Below are 19,502 nucleotides of genomic sequence, written 5' to 3' on the forward strand. Positions count from 1 at the left end.
ATGGTGGTGCATAGGGCTGCGGAGGTCCTGGACCTGCAGCTTCCTACTGTGACAGTGAAGACCAATGTCTTGACAGAGGTCCTACAGCCTGGTGTCTCCACATGGAACCCTTGCTGCCATTTAATGAGGCCTTGACCGTTGCTGTTCTGGGGACCTGGTCCAATCCCAGCACAGGGGCTCCAGTGAATAGAACAATCTCCTGCTGTCTCTGCCCTTCACCAGGCGATACTACTTTCCTCACCTCTCACCCAACCCTGAGACCTGGGGTTCCAAGCCTCTACTTCCCATGGCGCTTTGCAGATCCGATAGGAAATCCAAGAGGCTGGATAGCTTAAAAAAGAATTTGTTTTTCTTCCACCAGACTAGCAGTGCGGTTAGTAAACACCGCATTCTTTTTGGCCGTTACTCCCATTTCCTGTGGGAGACGATTGTGCAAGGGCTGCCACAAGTCTTGGAGGATGCCCGGGCTGTGTTCTCCCAAGCTGTTGCAGACTGGAGAGTGTTGGACCTAAAGTCCTAGGGTAGCTTGGCTCAGGTGGAAAGGCCTCGTTCCGGAGTAACATGTCGTGCTTGCATCACACTCACCTCAGCACTCCAGCGTATCACCACTAAAAACGACACTACACCAAGGTATTATAAAAGTTAGAAAAGCTTTATATTTCCTTTTTATCAGGTTTCTCTTTTCTTTCAAATGAAACCAATCAGTTTTTATCTACACCACATTAGGGTCAAAACATTTTGTTGTGGTTAAATTGGCAGTACTTAAGTACCTTAGCCCTGATGTGAAATCCAGCGCGCCACCTGGTGGTCAAACACAGCACAGCAAATTCAATAACGCCTTAAATAGTCATTAACATAGCGCTGCACATAGCAATTTCATAGCGCCTTAAATAGTCATTTACGTAGCACTACACATAGTAATTTCATAGTGCCTTAAATAAAGTCATTAACATAGCACTGCACTTGGTAATTTCATAGCGCCTTAAAAGTGGCCCTTCAGCTTAGCGGTGTACTCAGTACCTCATTAGTGCTATCCCCGGCAAGTACCTAAGGCCTTAACGGGACTCTCCGTCTGAGGCGAGGTCCTCGGGCCCCAAACTCCCTTGTCCTGGAGCCCTACAGAGGGAGGAGATGCTGGTGAGGTGGGTCCCAGGTCAGGGGGAAATGTTGTGGCTCACTGGGCCTCCCCCAGGGGAGGGGCGAACTCTGGGCCTCTCTACGGCCTTCTGCCCGCCTCCCCCAGGGGTTACCTTTCTCCTCAGCCTTCTCTCGGCCTTTGCGCTGGTTTTTGCCCCTCACGGGCCTCCTCTCAGTCAGCGCTCCACTCGGCGAGGTGGTGGGGGCTCCGCAGGACTCCAGACGGCTCCGGATTTTCCCTCAGACTTCCAGGGCCCGCGCCTGCAGCCGCCGATGCAGTGGCGGAACAAGATAGGGGGGACCCAGGCACAGTCAGGAAAATGGTGGATAAGGTCAGAAATGGTCACTCTCTTCCCCAGTTCTCTTCAGGGGTTCTGACTAGGCGGGGAGCACAAAAAGTTGACGTAATCCCAGGGTCAGAGGCTGAAGGCAGGGCTAGGTCACGAGGTAGGGGGTGGTGTCAACCGAGGGGGGGAGAAAAAGCAGGCCCTAAGAACAGTCAGTTCTCCCCCTCTGGCGCTCATACCTCCCCACTCAGGTGCCTTACTCCTGACTACCTCAGTTCACTCAACATGGCCGTCGCACCTCACCTCTATATATAGCCTGGGCCCTGACTGGCTAGAGTGGCCCAGAAGGTTCTGGAACTCCTCATGCCAGCCTATGGCCCAGGTTCTAAGGTGACCGTTTAGGCCACCATTTTGTGGAGGAGCGCTCTCCCTCCCTCCATTTTAAGGAAGCGCCTTGCGAGACACCATCAATTAGTGATGATGGGGCACCCAGAGCCTCTAAGTCGACACCAAAAAAAAAACTAATGGACAGAAAAATTAGAGGGTAAAGGAAGAAAAAAATGAGGAGGGGACAGCCAAAGGGCTGGCAGGTCTAACAGAGATGTAGCAAAGTTTGCTATACGCTGTGACCTTGACACTACAGACTCGCTGGGCAGAGATATTTCCTCGTTGATGGCCGTTAGGTGCCACGTTGTGAGACAGTGCCATCTTTCTTGCATGGTATGCCCCCACTTTTTGCTGAATTGCTGAATGTACTTTGACTGAGCGTGCCCTTAGCTCCTGCCAATCAGGTGCCCAGGGCCTATGTTCCTTCCCTAAAACCCAAAACCCAAATGGGCAAACCCTGGCCACATGTCCGCCCCTGGTAAATGGTACTCAGGGCCTTGTGCCACCCTTAGAGGCCCTGTACCCTAACACAAACACACTGCTCTTGCAGGCTGAGTGTCTGGGTACAAGACGAAACAGTCGACATGGCACACATCCCTGTGTGCCATGCCCACCACCTACACTGCCCTGGCATACATCAGCCACCCCTCTAGCTGGGTGCTCTATGCCAGTGGTGGGCACAGGAGCATGAGCCCTGTGCCCCTACAGTACCCAGGTCCATTCCTGGGCCCTGTAAGTGCAGTGCTGCCATTTAAGAGTATATGGTGCTGGGAGCTCGTCAAACACTAACTCCACAGCACCATGAACACATTAAACCCGCACTGATTCCAGTGTGGGATTTAATGTACAATGCACTACAGAGGGCATCTTAGAGATGCCCCCTGAAACCTAACCTACAATCCTGTCTGAGAGGCTGCCTAGGCTGCCACACAGCAGACCTGTTGCTGGACCCCTGGGTGGAGAGCCCCCACTCTCCTGGGCCTGCAACGGGTCACATCCTGGGCGAGGTGCTAGGTCTCCTCCCCCAGGATGGGCAGGGGGAAGCTTCAAAGGCCATGCCGCCTTTGTGAGCTTCTCCAGGCCACTTGCTGTACTTAACTGGCCCCCACCGGTTCTGACACCCCACTCTGGCAAGAAGACTGGCCGGAAACTCAAAGTAAGGACAGGGGATGTGCCAGCCCTGCCAACCCCACCCCTCAGGTGGGGGAGACTAGGTGAAGCACATCTCCGGGCCCTCCATCTTGAAGATAGGGAGCCCTACCCAATCAGGACTAGACCACTGCTCCCCTCCCACGGGAAAGTGGCAGGATAGGGGGTGTACCCACCCCAGGACAGGGACCCAGTGGTCCCTGCCCTTTACCTCCCTGTAACGCTCCTAAATTATTTAGGGGCACCCTGAACCTTCCTTCCTCAGATTCCAGATTCTAAAACAGCAAAGAAGATCAAGAAGAAAGAAGACCTGCCATGCAGCTGCTAAGAAGAGGAAGACACCAACTGCTTTGGCCCCAGCCTTACCGGCCTGTCGACCCTCGAACCTGCTCCTGCTAAATCCCGGCGCCTCCTGTGGCCAGCAACCTCACAAACCCCGGAGGACCTGGCTACCTTGTGACTCTGAGCACTGGGACTCCCACGAGCAGTGGCTCTGCTCAAAGCAAGTATCTAACCCCTGGCACCAGCCTGGAACAGCGAACCCTGCACACTTTGCACCTGCGAAGCCTGGCCTGTGTTGGAGTGGACAAAGACCCTGAGGATGTCCCCGTGGCGACTGTGACCCCGAATCCGGCACCCAAGGACCCACCTAGACGCTCCTGACGACACCTGCAGCCTCAGAACCAGCGATTTCCAGTAAGATTTCCCGACACCAAAAGGCACACCCGGCGCCCTGCGCCCCCCTGAGCCCGACTCCTGGGTACCTACCTATCCTCCAACTACCCAACTTACCTCTCGAAGTGGTGGGCTCACCTGAAGAATCTTCATCCCCGAGCTTGCAGCCTTTGTTCGTCCTTGAGCTTTCCCGTTGAAATCCATTGAGCGCCCGAAGGCTCAAAAGCGCCCTGCACCCAGCCGTCCAAGTGGCCCTGGCAGTGCAACTTCTACTCCTACCTACTTCCCCATTTGCCCTGAGCAAGTGAGCAGGAGCCCAGCTCCCACAGCTGTGTGGCCTGCTAGTCAGCAGCCACCAACCAAGGCCCCCCTGCCTCCCATAGGATAACATTGGGCCTAACTCACTCTGCACCCGGCTGCCCCTGTGCCGCTGAGGGTGTAACAACTGTACCTACCTGACCCTGGGAGACCCCTGAGTCTATGCCCAGAACCTTAACTCTGCCAGTCGAGTACTTTCCCAAAAGCAGATAGCTCACTTTTCATCCATAGGGTAACATTGACTGGCTTCTTCTGAAGTGTGGAGTTTCTAAAATTTTAAAATAGATATCTAAAATCAACCGAGTAACAAACGGAAATACTCACCTGCTATTAGGAGAGATCCCAGTTCTGGACTTGGGGGTGAATGTTTTGCCAATGTGCAACATTCCGTCCATCATCTTGTGTGTTTTGCTGTGCGCTCTATGTGTGAAGGGTATGCCCAGACGTGGGTCCCTTGCTCACTACGCCACTGGAGTCCAGTTATCCTGGCTGAAGAGGGGTGAAACCCCGAAACCGGTCCGAGGATGCTTGATTCCGGTTCAGGGAAGACATGGCTTAGCAATTCGGGCTGGACTGTTCCCATTAGGCACAGGATCAAGACTGATTTGCATATGGCCATGTCTGAACTGGGGTGGCGTGGTTAGCAAAATAACGATGGATTAAACCCAGATCTGTGACTGGGGGTGAATGTTTTGCCAATGTGAAACATTCCGTCCATCTTGTGTGTTTTGCGGATCTTGGTGCCCAGCACTGACCCTGAAAAGTACTCCCATCCGTACTTGCCACTAACTCAATTTTCTCCCATAGGAAACCATTGACTGTTTTTCTGTGAAATTTCTTCTGTCGATTTTGCATACTTATAAACATCCCTTAAAAATCGCCTTTATAATTTAAACACAGTTTCTCAACTGCTTACAGATGCTGCACTAGTGCTGGATCCAGGATCCAACACTGACCTAGAAAAAGTAACCATAACCCCACTTACCTGCTAAGTGAATTTCCTTCCATAGGATAACATTGGCAATTTGATCAGAAAAAGTTTTTAAGTGTCAACTTTAAAAATAGCAAAATATTGCTTAAAAATCACAACAGTAACTAAAAAGTATGTATTCACTTGTTTCCAAGAACTGTCCCAGGGCTGAATCTAGGATCCAGTCCTGGAGTTAGAAAAGTAATCCTGAAAGTAATCAATTGCATATAACTGAAAATTCCCATTGAGCTCAATGTATTATTGTTTTTGAAATTGTGTTGCCCATTGCAACAAACTGTAAATATTGCATTCCAAGTCAATTGTCTTTTGCAAAGTATGTAACTAAAACATCTCCTTCTGAGAAAGTATATTTTGATACCTATTGTTGGTTCTAAAATAAAACAACCATATTTTTTTTTTTTTTATACAGACCATTGGCATAGAGTTCAGTTTTTGAGTGTGTGAGACCATTTGCTGACTGAGTGTGTACAACAAATGCTTTACACCGTCCTCTGATACTGCCTTACTGCTCGACCAAGCTACCACTTTAGAGAGTAAGGTTATATCTAACTTTAGCCTCTGCCAAACCTCTGGGGACTGTGGACTCTATACACACTGTACCTATTTTGGGAACAGTATATATAGAGCCACTTTCCTACACATGCCTGTTTGAGAACTTCTGGATTCCCTGAGGATGTCCAAGGCAATATGATGGACATGCCCTTTGATGGCTTTCACCTCTTCAGAGATGGGGCATATGCGGCGCTAGAGCGCTTCAAGGAGTTGTGGGCTCCGGCCAAGTTCCTGGGCCTCTGTCGTACCGACCTACGTCCGCCTTTCGTGGCTATATGGAAGAGGTTTCCATAGGACCGTGCAATTTCCACAAACTCTGGTCAGGCCTGGCCACAATCCCCTCTGTAGGAAAATAGGATATGCTTTCATGGTTACCCCCACTTTTTGCTTGGTGTTAGTATGTTTCGACTAGTCTGGGTTCCAGATCAGCAGGATCTCAGCCAATCACTGTTTTTTCTCCCTAAATTGACCATGTACTTGTGTGCATCCACAATTGGCTCCTGGTGTACCCTTGTAAGTTCTTAGAATGTGGTACTAAGGTACCCAGGGCATAGGTACAGCACAGGTCTGCCATCGGCTGCAGCATGTATTGTGCCACCCATGGGAGTCGACTTAAATTGGGACTACAGGCCTGCCATTGCAGCCTGTGTGAGTTGGTGCTTGCTCCTCTCACAACAGATATGTCTTTATATATGAGGTCCCTGCATTTAACCTAAAAGTCACTCCTATGGCAGGCTCTTTAGTCCTGAGGGCATTTTATTTGGTTAAGTGTGGGGGTACCCTGTATGAGCAGTATACCCCTACAAGCCCCGGAGTATATTCTCCAGGCTTTGTAAGTGTAGACAGCCATTTTAAAACATAGTGGACATCAGTCAATATGAGATATCTAACTATACAGTGGCTGCACTGAAACCGGTCATGTTTGCTATCAAACATGTTTGAATCATACCACAGCACAGATTCCCAGTGTTGGAAGTATGATACCATGTACTTGGGGGTTCCCTTGGAGTACCCCCTTTTCTCCCGGTAACAGGCTTTCACGGTCTGACAGCAGGCTAGTGCTGCTGCCGACCAGACACTATTCTGCCCTCCTCCTCCTGCAGCTGACCTGGATCAGGGCAAGGTAGAACAATAGATTTCCTGTCACAGGGAGGTGTTACCACCTCCCAGACTGGACTTAGTGTATTGGGATGGGGGGCGCCTACCAGCGCCACCAGACTGCTTTTAAGGGCACATTAGGTGTCCTCCTTGCATACTCCAGTTTGACTCTGATACGGGAGCGCTTGGCTCCCACTCTGGCGTGAAACTAGACTATCCTCCCCTCTGTCCAGCCACTTCTGTAGGAGGGACCCCCGAGTTGTCCCAACCCTTTCCTTGGGGTATCTAAGGGCTTACCTGTAGGTGGGTCCTCAGATTCTTCATGGGACAAGACCCAACCCTGAAACTACGTTTCTCTTCGATCATCTGCACTAAGGAAGACTCCTGATGCTTCTGGTCTCGCTGTTCTACAAGTTTTGTTGTCAGTGCTTCTTCCAGGATCTTCACCAGACCTGTGGGCATCAAGTGAAATTACTTTGGGTGTCCTTGGAGTGAAGCAGTCACTCCCCTACATCTGCAGGCACTGCAAGGAAGCTGACCAGTCTGCTGCTCCTTGCGTCACACGGACTTCGAAAGGCTCAGCAACACAGGTGGTGGTTCTGCAAATCCCTTGAGCCCTGACCAGTCCTCTCTGCTTTTGAGGCCAGTATCCCTCGTCAGAACCGCTGGGACCAAACCCATGTGCACCGCGGCAACTTGCCATTGCCAAGGCTTGTTGGCTCTGCACACCAGAGAGATTCAGCCACAAGACGCTCCAGCATCTCCTCCTGCCAAGTACAGCATCCTCACCGTATCCTCTGCACTCTGGCCCTTTCTCCTTCGTAAGCTGCTTGAGGTCCTCTTGCAACTCCAGTGCCGTCGGCCTGTGGTTCCTCCTGAGCTTCAGTGGGCTCCCCAGCTTGCTCGGGCCTTCCCTGACTCTTCTGCGGGTACTAAGGCTTATTGGCGCTCCCAGGGTACCTTTTACAAGGGACTTTTTTATTTGGGTCAGCAGATACCTTTTACAAGGGACTTTTATTTGGGTTAGAGGTGTGCCAGAAAGAAAACTATACTATTTCAACCTCTTGGACTTCTGGGCTATACATCTCACTGAAGTAATTCCTCCCATCAACCAGATCAAGTGTTAGAAATGGGGTCTCTAGTTGGCAGAGGTATGCACCTTATCCAAGTAGGGTCCACCACTTTAATCGGTGTAAGTCAGATAACGCCCTAAATTGACCTGTGCTTGCCTTCTTGTAGCATGGCACAGAGCAGTCAGGCTTAACTTAAGAGGCAATGTGTAAAGTATTTGCACAACACTTATTACATTAAAGCAGTGAAAACACCACACAAAAATAATCCGCACCTGGTTAGAAAAATAGAGCTTGATTTATTGAACAAAACAAGACCAAAAACTACCAAAATCCTACAATTAGAACCGGCGTTTAGAATTTTTAAAGATTAAATTGAAATATGCTTAAAAGTAAATATTGTTTAGGGGTTACTTGAGTCGCTCTGCACCGGGTCAAATTTGAAAACTCAAGCCAACCATGATGGAGCGCAGGTTGGATACAGTAGTCACGTGGGCCCGTTCAAAACAGTACCTTTCCGGAGGAGGTGTCTACTTCAAAGAGCAACCTCGTCAGTTCTGAGCCATGTCTTCGTCGAGCCCCTTTACGAATCGATAATGGCACTGCGTCACTGATGGTCCTTGCAGTTCGATCCTGTGTTGTCATCGAACCCTTTACAATGAATTCACTGTATTGTAGTCGAGCCTCGCACTCTGGTCCTGCTTAGTCTAACCCCTTCCGATGAATGTGCTGCATAGTTGAGCCGCTCTGTCGATGCTGTGGAGTTTCTGAAGCAGCACTACGTCCAAGGCAAATGCGTCTGTTTCACCAGCACATAGCAGGCAATGCATGAATTTTGGTAGAAGACAGCTGCAGAACCCCTCTTGGAAGCCCAGGACTGGATTGGCACTTCTTGGCATGGCAAAGTCCAGCAGCTGAAGCAGAGTTGAATGAACTTTGTCACCAAGACTTCAGATCAGGAGGTAAGCAGCAAGGCCGGAGTCACTTGTTTTGGGGAATGTAGTCTGGTCCAGTCCTTCTCACCTCCAGGCAATGGGCGGCAGGATAGGCACATCAGAGCAGGAGTCCAGCAGTGAGTCCTTTCAGCAGCACAGCAGTCTTTCTTCCTGGCATTGTTCTCCGGTCCAGAGTTTACTGAGTTGGTGGTGTCAGGGGTCCAGTACTTTTACCCAGTTGAACCTTTAAAGTGCACAAGGTCCTTGCTCTGGCTCCAGGCTCACTACAGGGGGGTATGTAACGCTTTTTGTGGGAACAGGCGCAGCCCTATTCAGGTGCAAGTGTCAACTCCTCCCTCCCACCTAGCCCAGGAAGACCCATCAGCCTGGTGATGGACCATCAGGATGTGAATGTCACTCTTCTGTTCCCTTTGTAACGGTCTAGAGTGAATGCACAAAGCCCGGCTGTCAGCCTCCCGAGCCGTGTACTCAGACGGGGAGAGGCACAGAATGGTTAAAGTAAGAAAATGCCACCTGTCTAAAAGTTGCATTTTCAGACTTCTAATTTAAAATCTGACTATTGTAAGAAAGTGGCTCTGTATATACTGCACCAAAGTAAGGTTCAGTATGCACAGAGTCCACAGTCCCCGGAGGTTTGGCAGAGGCTAAAGTTAGATATAACCTTACTCTCTAAAGTGGTAGCTTGGTCGAGCAGTAAGGCAGTATCAGAGGACAGTGTAAAGCATTTGTTGTACACACAGTCCGCAAATGGTCTCACACACTCAAGAACTGAACTCTAGGACAATGGTTTGTGTATATATAAAAAATATATAGTTTTATTTTAGAACCACAAGTAGGTATCAAAATATACTTTCTCAAAATGAGAAGCTTTAGTTAAATACTTTCAAAAGGCAATAGACTTTTGAATGCAATAGTTAGTTGTTGCAACAGGCAACACAATTCAAATACAATTATAACATTGATCTCAATGGGAATTTCTAAGTAAATGCAATTAATTACTTTCTGGATTCTTTTTTTAACCACAGGACTGGATCCTTGATTCAGTCCTTGTACATTTCCTGGAAACAGGTGAGTAAATGCGTTTTGGTTAAAGGTATGATTTTAAAGGAATATTATTGTATTTCAAAAGTTGACACTTAGAATGTGATCCTGTGTGAGGAAATTCACTTAGCAGGTAAGTAGGGTTATTGTTACTTTTTCTTACTCGGTGCTGGATCCTGGTTCAGCACTGGTGCATCTGCTGTAAACAGTTGAAGGAAATCGTTTTTGTTAGACAGGCGATTTTTGAGGAATATTTGTTTGTTTCAAAAATGGGCACTTTGAAGAATTTCTGGTGAAAACCAGGCAAGGTTATCCTATGGGAGGAAAATAAAGTTATTGGTAAGTACAGTTGTAATTACTTTTCAGGGTCAGTGCTGGGCACCAAGATCCAGCACTGGGATCTCTCCTGATAACAGGTGAGTAATTTCGTTTTTGTTGATTGGCTGATTTTTAGTGAATATTTTAAAGTTTCAAAACTCGACATTTCCAAGTGAAACCAGTCAGTGTTAACCTACATTTTCTCCATAGGGTATCAGCTTTCAGGTAAGTACTCGACTGGCAGAGTTAAGGTTCTGTAGTAGGGGATCTCTGTGTATAGTCATAATCTAGTGAATAGTCCCGCCCATGTGCGTGGACCCCAGAGCAATAAAAAATAATCTCTAAAAGGTGACAAATCATGCAGACCTGCATACACCTTTAAGAGAATTTAATTTAAAGACAGATAATGCAGCCTATACCCACAGGCTACACTGTCCAGTACTTCAACTAGAATTCCACCAACATCCACAAACAGCACTGCCTGTCTAGTTTTTCTCCCCATAGGGAAAAACCCTGCCTCTACCAGCAAAAGCCTCTGGAATGATAGAGAGGAAGGAGTGGACAGACAAGCCCCATAGGCTGCCATTATGTGGCTTAAAACAGGATACTTGCCTTTAAGAAAACTTTCCAGATTTCCAGAACTTTCCCCAGTATCCCAGAATGCCCAGCAGGTCCCATTTACTTTCAGTTCTTTTTTCCGGCTCCTGCTAGCAGGACCCTGGAGCATTGAGCTCTCCCCTTTTCAAGGGTTTTTTGGAGATTTTGTCAATTTTTGTCACTTTTTCAAGTGCTTAGTAGCTGGTACTGTCAACATGCCTGGCTTGTTCGACAAGTGCCCGGAATGTGGTAGAAAGAAGGCTAAAACTGATCCACACGAGGTGTGTATAGGTTGCCTTCCCCAGTGCCTGAAGACTGATATCTGCCACTCGTTCTCAGCCAGGACCCTGAGGGACAGAATGAAAATCAGGCTTCAAGTTCTGGAGGAGAGAAGACTGAAGGCACCAGGTGGGTCTGGAGGGGCTGATTTGGCCCATACTGAGGCCTCTCGGGGGCTCCCCAGGGGCAGGAAGACCAGTAAGCGCTCCCACTCCCCGTCGAGGGCGTCGACGGCGACGTCGAGGAGGATGACCACCATCTGTTCGCCTTCTCCCCAGGGCTCTGGGGAGAAGCGGCATCGACGTCGAGGGACCTGAATAGGCCGCCGTCGACTACATCGGCATCGGCGACGACGCAGTCTACGGCGCCGTCCAGCAGTCGGCGTCGAGATCGGACCCGGCGCCGTCGAGGGGAGATCGCCGTTCGCCGTCGATGAAGAGGAGACGGTAGACGTCGCCGCCGAAGAGGAGATCGACGTCGAGACGCTCGAGGTCAAGGAGGACGGCGACCTGCGCAGGTCGCCGTCGAGGCGCAGGTCGCCGTCTAGGAAGAGAGTCTCCGGGATCGGTGTACTCTGTGGTGTATACGCCTCCTCGGATGCCTACGTCACCGCCTCCTCTCCCACCTCCTCCGACTCCGCCTCCACAGCCGCGGACACTGCCTCCGCCGCCCCCACCTCGGTCGCTGCCACGCACTCCAGTGGGGCCGCCGGCGGTTCCCCCGCGGTTGGTTTACCTTCCGAGGTACCCGACTCCGCCACAGGGGACTCCGAAGCCACGACGCCCACGAACGCCGGGACCGGCTAGACCGGCGGACAGACCGAAGCCGAAGAGGTCGCGCTCCCGCTCTCTCAGGAGGAGAAGATCACGGAGCCGTGGACGGTCATCGTCGGACTCAGGACGACGCCGTAGGAGGCACAGGTCCAGGTCGCACACGCGCTCCTTGACCAGAGACTTTACCCCGACGCTGTCGGACTCGCCGGGGACTAGGGTGTCTCCGGTGGACAATTTGGTCTCTTTCCAAGAGGTGCTGTTGAGAGGGGCAGCAAAGTTGGGTATCACGGTGACGGTTCCAACACCCACGACGTCCGTGATATTCGAGACACTTCATAAGAAACATCTGTCTCGCCCTCTACTGCCTCTTGTACCAGGACTGGTGGAACCCGCGTTGGAGCTGTTCCTCACTCCCGCGGTGACGAAGGCCGCCCTCTCCAGGCTCATGAAAAAGTATAGGGCCCCGGAGTTGGACCCTACCTTTTTGAGGGTGGACCCGAAGCCGGATTCGGTCATCGTGACGGCGGCGAGGAAACAACATGCGACCACCCCTTCATCGACGGTCCCGCCTGACAAGGAAAGCCGCTGGCTGGACTCTGCGGGCAGGAAGGTGTGTGGGACCGCCGCCACCACCATGAAGGCGGCGATTGCAGGGGCTTTGTTGGGCCGTTACGACCGGGCCCTGTGGGAGTCCCTGCAGCAGTATGCGGACCTGCTGCCCCGGGACAAGGACTTCTTGGAGACAGTACGCGAAGGCATGCTGGTCTCTAATCAGGTGATCGGCGCAGCGGCGGATGTATCCTTGTTGGCCGCCCACGCCTACTGTCATGGCGTCCACCAGAGGCGGCATTCGTGGCTGCGCCTGACGTCCCTCAAGCCAGAGGCGCAGCAAAGAGTGGCCAACCTGCCCCTCTCGGGGGAAACCCTGTACGGGAAACATGCGGATGATGAGATGGCCTGCATGAAGGCGGAGGCGGAAACCCTGACGGCCGTCGGGTTGGAGAAGGCCGAGAAGAAGAAGCGCCCGTTCCAGAGGCGGTTCGGGTCTTCGGGCAGAGGGCGTGGGCAGGGTTCGGGACAGCAGCAGCAACAACAGTAGCAGTTCCGCAAGCCCTTCCAGAAGCGCCAGAGGGGTAGAGGAGTGGAGAAAAATTACTCAGAAAAAAGTGGGTGCTGAATATTGTTTGCAATGGATACAGTCTTCGGTTTATCAGCCCGCCTCCAGCGATTCCGCCGGTCAGCTCTCAATTCCAGCTGAGAGAGCTCCAGGGGGAGGCAGACATCTTGTTGAGAAAAAAGGCGGTAGAAGAGGTACCTCTGTCTCAAAGGGGAAGAGGTCTGTACTCTCGGTTCTTCCTCGTTCGCAAGAAGGACAAGAACGAGTTCAGGCCCATTCTGGATTTGTGACAGGCAAACAAATGGATTTGCAGAGAGAAGTTTCGCATGCTATCGTTGCACCAGATTTACCCTCAGCTGCAACGGGGAGACTGGCTCTGTGCCATAGATCTACAGGATGCGTACTTTCATGTGCCCATAGCACGGAAGCACAGGAAGTTCCTGCGATTCCAAGTCGGCGCCAATCACCATCAATACACAGTACTGCCATTCGGGCTAAAGTCTGCGCCCAGGACCTTCTCAAAGTGCATGGCGGTGGTGGCGGCACACCTGCGGAGGAACAAGGTGTTTGTCTACCCGTATCTGGACGATTGGCTGATCAAGGCTTCATCCTTCTCGGAAGCACAAGATCACTTCCGATGCGCTCTCTTACACAAGCTGGGGTTACACGTCAACATGTCCAAATCGGTCACGACTCAGGTCCAGTGCATACAGTACCTGGGGGCCTCCATCGATACGCGGTCAGCAAGCGTGTCTCCTTCGGAGGAGAGACGGTTATCACTCCTTCGGAAGGCTCAGGACCTCAGGACTGCTCCATCGACGACAGTGAGGAAGGTGTCTTCTCTACTGGGATCGATGGCCTCCTGTATCTTCCTCACGCCTCACGCACGGCTACACATGAGACCACTGCAGGAGTGCTTGGAGGATCAGTGGGATCAGAGGACAGGCTCTTGGGACGACAAGATACGACTGTCGCTGCATGCTCTTCAGTCTCTGAAGTGGTGGTGTTCGGCGGAAAACCTCCTCAAGGGGGTTCCCTTCCACAAGGACATTCCTACGACGAGTGTAGTGACGGATGCTTCTCTCCAGGGCTGGGGAGCGCATTCCGGGGACTTGCAGATTCAAGGAAAGTGGTCTCCTTTGGAATCGACGTACCACATCAATTTCCTGGAACTCAGATCTGTCTTCCTGGCGCTGAAGGCCTTCCTTCTGTCCTTCCAGACCAACTCGCTGCTGATACAGACGGACAATACAACCACGATGTATTACCTCAACAAGCAGGGGGGGTCGAGATCGCGCACTCTGTCGCAGGAGGCGCAGGCGATCTGGCGCTGGCTGCTGGCCCGAGGACTGACTATTACGGCCACGCATCTGCCAGGGGTGCAGAATGCTCAGGCGGACGCCTTGAGCAGGCTGATTCAGGAAAACCACGAATGGGTCATAAACGACGAAGTACTAGGAGAAGTCTTCGCAAGGTGGGGGACTCGAGACGTAGATCTGTTCGCCACCTCCGAAAACAGCAAATGCCGAGACTTCGCATCCAGGTACTACCAGCGGGGGACGCTGGGGAATGCGCTATGGATAGATTGGTCGAACAGCTTTCTGTACGCTTTTCCACCCATTCCCCTGATTCCGGCGGTGCTCATCGAGCTGTCCCAGTCCAGGGCGCGGATGATCCTGATCGCCCCGGAGTGGCCCAGCCAGTGGTGGTTCACGGACCTTCTTCACCGGTCTCTCCTTCCTCACATGCGGTTGCCGTGCAGGCCGGACCTTCTCACGAAGTTCGGGGGGCGGATGGTGCACCCCAACCTCTCGTCTTTGAGTTTGCGGCATGGCTCCTGAAATAGTGCAATATGGCCATCTGAATCTACCAGACGATTGTATGGACATTCTGAAGGAGTCTAAGCGACCTTCCACTAGGACATCTTATGCTTACAAGTGGAAGAGGTTCTGTATCTGGTGTAAGTCCAAGAACTTTGATCCGACAACATGTAAGGAAGATGTCATCCTTCCATACCTTTTACATCTGGCGCAGTTTGGCCTTAATTTCCATTCCATTAAGGTTCATCTGGCTGCTTTGACTGCTTACAGGAAATGCCCTTCACATTCTTCCTTCTTTCAGATCCCTGTGGTTAAGGATTTTTTGGAAGGCTTGAAGAAAGTGTTTCCTCCCGTCAGACTTCCCTCGCCTTCCTGGGACTTGAATGTGGTGCTGTCCAGACTGATGAAGGAGCCTTTTGAACCCATTCACAAGGCTTCATTGCAGCACCTATCCTGGAAGGCGGCGTTCCTAGTGGCCATTACATCGGCCCGCAGGGTGAGTGAATTTCAGGCATTATGTTGTCAAGAACCTTGTACTGTATTTCATGCTGCTAAGGTTGTGATGCGTACTCGCCCTAAATTTCTTCCTAAGGTTATCTCTGATTTTCATGTCAACCAGACCATAACTTTACCTACGTTCTTTCAGAATCCCTCTTCGCCAGCGGAAAGGTCTCTCCATTCCCTGGATGTTCGGAGGGTGTTGAAATTTTACCTGGATAAGACCAAGGATATTCGTAGGTCTGACCAATTGTTTGTTAATTATGGCTCAGTCAGGACTGGTCTTGCGACCTCTAAGCAGTCCATTTCTAGGTGGATTGTGTCCTGCATACAATTCTGTTATCAAAAGGCTAATAAGACCTTAGGGGGTAAACCTAAGGCTCATTCCACCAGGGGCAAGGCTGCCACGACTGCTTTGCTGCGTAATGTTCCTATTGCGGAAATCTGCAAGGCGGCCACTTGGAAGTCGGTCCATACCTTTGCTGCGCATTACTGTCTGGACTCGGATGCCAGGGCAGATGCTCAGGTTGGGCAGGCTTCGCTGCGAAATTTGTTCGCACAGTAGTGGGTTTGTCTTGTGTGTTCTCCACCGCTGCTGTTGTGTGGGGATGGGCTTGCCATTCTATTCACTAGATTATGACTATACACAGAGATCCCCTACTACAGAAGGAGTAGTTTCTTTTCTGTAACTCCAGTTCTGTAGTAGGGGTATCTCTGTTATAGTCATAAGCGCCCGCCCTCCTCCCCGGTGGAGAGATATTTCTTCATATGGAGAATGCTACAGGTCTGGCGTGCTACGCCTTCAAAAAGAACTGAAAGTAAATGGGGACCTGCTGGGCATTCTGGGATACTGGGGAAAGTTCTGGAAATCTGGAAAGTTTTCTTAAAGGCACAGTATCCTGTTTTAAGCCACATAATGGCAGCCTATGGGGCTTGTCTGTCCACTCCTTCCTCTCTATCATTCCAGAGGCTTTTGCTGGTAGAGGCAGGGTTTTTTCCTATGGGGAGAAAAACTAGACAGGCAGTGCTGTTTGTGGATGTTGGTGGAATTCTACTTGAAGGCAGTGTAGCCTGTGGGTATAGGCTGCATTATCTGTCTTTAAATTAAATTATCTCTTAAAGGTGTATGCAGGTCTGCATGATTTGTCACCTTTTAGAGATTATTTTTTATTGCTCCGGGGTCCACGCACATGGGCGGGACTATTCACTAGATTATGACTATAACAGAGATACCCCTACTACAGAACTGGAGTTACAGAAAAGAAGCTACTCCTTCTGGGCATAGACTCGGGGGGGTCTCCCAGGGTCAGGTAGGTACAGTTGTTACACCCTCAGCGGCACAGGGACAGCCGGGTGCAGAGAGTTGGGCCCAATGTTGGCCTATGGCGGGCAGGGGGCCTTTGGTTGGTGGCTGCTAGCAGGCAGGCCACGCGGCTGTGGGAGCTCGGCTTCTGGTCACTTACTCGGGGCAAGTGGGGAAGTAGATTAGGATAGATGTTGCACTCCCAGGGGCACTCGGGCGGCTGTTTGCAGGGTACTTTTGAGCCATCGGGCGCTCAATGGAGAAGCTACAAGACGAACAAAGGCTGCAAGCTCGGGGACGAAGATTCTTCAGGTGTGCCCACCACTTCGAGAGGCAAGTTAGGAAGCTGTAGGTTAGGTAGGCACCCAGGAGCTGGGCACAGGGGGCCGCAGGGCACCGGAGTGCGCCTGGTGCAGGGGTGTCTTTTCGCGTCAGGAAATCTTATCCTCTGCTGGTCGCGGTTGGCGGGGTCCCTGGTTCTGAGGCTGCAGGCGTCGTCTGGAGCATCGAGGTGGGTCCTTGGGTGCTAGATTCTTAGTCAGTCACTGGGGGGACGTCCTCGGGGTCTTTGTCCACTCAGGCAGAGGCCGGGCTTGGCGGGTGCGGAGTGTGCAGGACTCCGGTTCCTGGGTGGCACCAGGGGTTTGTTACTTGCTTTGAGCAGAACCACTGCTCGTGGGAGTCCCAGTCTTTGTAGATGAGCAAGGCAGTCAGGTCCTCCGTGGTTTTTGAGGTTGCTGACCACTGGAGATGCCGGGATTTAGCAGGAGCAGGTTCGAGGGTCGACAGGCCTGTAGGGCTTGAGCCAAGTCAGTAGGTGTCGTCCTCTTGTTAGCAGTGGCAAGACAGGTCTTTTTTCTTGTTCTTTCTTGTTTCGGATTTGGGATCTGAGGAAGGAAGGTTCAGGGAGCCCCTAAATACTAAATTTAGGGGTGTTACAGGTAGGTAGAGGTCAGGGACCAATGGGTCCCTTCCCTGGGGTGGGGGGCAGGAGCCTAGTCCTGATTTGGTAGGGCCCCCCATCCTCAAGATGGCGAGAGCCCAGAGTTGTGCTTCACCTCGCCTCCCCCACCTGAGGGGTGGGGTTGGCAGAGGCTGGCACACGCCCTTTCCTCACTTAGGTTTTCTTGCCGATCTTCCCGCCAGAGTGGGGGTCAGAACCGGTGGGGGCCAGTTGCTGAGTGCAGCAAGTGGCCTGGAGAAACTCACAAAGGCGGCATGCCTTTGAAGCTTCCCCTGCCCATCCTTGGGGAGGAGACCTAGCACCTCGCCCAGGATGTGCATTGTTGCAGACCCACGAGAGCGGATGGCTCTCTACCCAGGGGTCCAGCAACATGTCTGCTGGGTGGCAGCCTAGGTTCAGGGGGCATCTATAAGATGCCCTGTCGTGCATTTTACATTAAATCCCACACTGGCATCAGTGTGGGTTTAATGTGCTGAGAAGTTTGATATCAAACTTCTCAGTCTTCAGTGCAGCCATCATGGTGCTGTGGAGTTCATGATGACGACCTCCCAGCACCATATACTCTTGATGTCAGCACTGCACTTACAGTGCCCAGGAATGGACTTGGGTTCTGTAGGGGTAGAGGGTTCATGCACCTGTACCCACACCACTGGCATAGGGCACCCAGCTAGAGGGGTGACTGAGGTATGCCGGGGCAGTGGTTTGTGGGCATGGCACACAGGGATGTCTGCCATGTCATTTTTGTTTTGCACCCAGACAGTGTGTGTGTGTGTGTTCGCTCGCGTGTGCTCGTGTGTGTGTGTGCTCGTGTGTGTGTGTGTGTGTGCTCGCGTGTGTGTGTGCTCGCGTGTGTGTGTGTGCTCGCGTGTGTGTGCTCGCGTGTGTGTGCTCGCGTGTGTGTGTGCTCGCGTGTGTGTGTGTGCTCGCGTGTGTGTGTGTGTGCTCGCGTGTGTGTGTGCTCGCGTGTGTGTGTGCTCGCGTGTGTGTGTGCTCGCGTGTGTGTGTGCTCGCGTGTGTGTGTGCTCGCGTGTGTGTGTGCTCGCGTGTGTGTGTGCTCGCGTGTGTGTGTGCTCGCGTGTGTGTGTGCTCGCGTGTGTGTGTGCTCGCGTGTGTGTGTGCGCGCGTGTGTGTGTGCGCTCGTGTGTGTGCTCGCGCTCGTGTGTGTGTGCGCGCGTGTGTGTGCTCGCGCGTGTGTGTGCTCGCGCGCGCGCGTGTGTGTGCTCGCGCGCGCGTGTGTGTGTGCTCGCGCGCGCGCGTGTGTGTGCTCGCGCGCGCGCGTGTGTGCTCGCGCGCGCGCGCGTGTGCTCGCGCGCGCGTGTGTGTGCTCGCGCGCGGGTGTGTGTGCTCGCGCGCGGGTGTGTGTGCTCGCGTGTGTGTGCTCGGGTGTGTGTGCTCGGGTGTGTGTGCTCGGGTGTGTGTGTGCTCGGGTGTGTGTGTGCTCGCGTGTGTGTGTGCTCGCGTGTGTGTGTGCTCGCGTGTGTGTGTGCTCGCGTGTGTGTGTGCTCGCGTGTGTGTGTGCTCGCGTGTGTGTGTGCTCGCGTGCGTGTGTGTGTTCGCTCTAAGGGTGGCACAATAAGTGCTGCAGCCCTTAGGGGCCCTGGGTACCTATGGTACCATTTAGCAGGGGCTGACATGTGGCCAGAGATGCCAATTGGGTTTTAGGCTTTAATGCAGTCTTAGGGAAGGAACACAGGCCCCTGGGTACCTGATTGGCAGGAGCCCAGGGCACACTCAAAGTACATAAGCAATTCAGCAAAAAGTGGGGGCATACCATGCAAGAAAGAGGGCACTTTCTCACAAAGACTACATGGAAACTTTGAGAGAAGCGAAACGTCCTTCCACCAGAATATCATATGTATTTAAGTGCAAATGTTTCTGCATCTAACGTATTCAAAATAACTACAATCTCCAAATGCCAAAATGTTTACGACTCGGGACTTTGATTTACATAAATAAGGGTACACCTTGAACCAATCACTTCATATAGATCTCCTTTCTCTTGTTACGCTACCCAAAATTAGCATTTTCTTCAGAGTATTTCCTCCCACCGGGATTCCTCCTCCATTTTAGAGATTAAATATTTATTTTTCAGAATGAATAGGTCCACCGCCTATGCCATTACATAAGGCTACACTACAACATTTAACACTGAGATCACGTATGCTCCCATAG

At 51.8% G+C, this 19,502-nt stretch overlaps 1 protein-coding gene across 4 annotated transcripts in view; it reads left to right on the forward strand.

Moving 5' to 3' along the window:
* The window catches only part of CCNL1 (cyclin L1), a 285,464-nt gene that overhangs the window by 158,378 nt on the left and 107,584 nt on the right, over nt 1-19,502 (forward strand). The gene's annotated exons all lie outside the window — the stretch shown is intronic.

This window comes from Triturus cristatus, chromosome 11 (assembly GCF_964204655.1).
Source record: "Triturus cristatus chromosome 11, aTriCri1.1, whole genome shotgun sequence".
NCBI classification, from domain to species: Eukaryota; Metazoa; Chordata; class Amphibia; order Caudata; family Salamandridae; genus Triturus; species Triturus cristatus.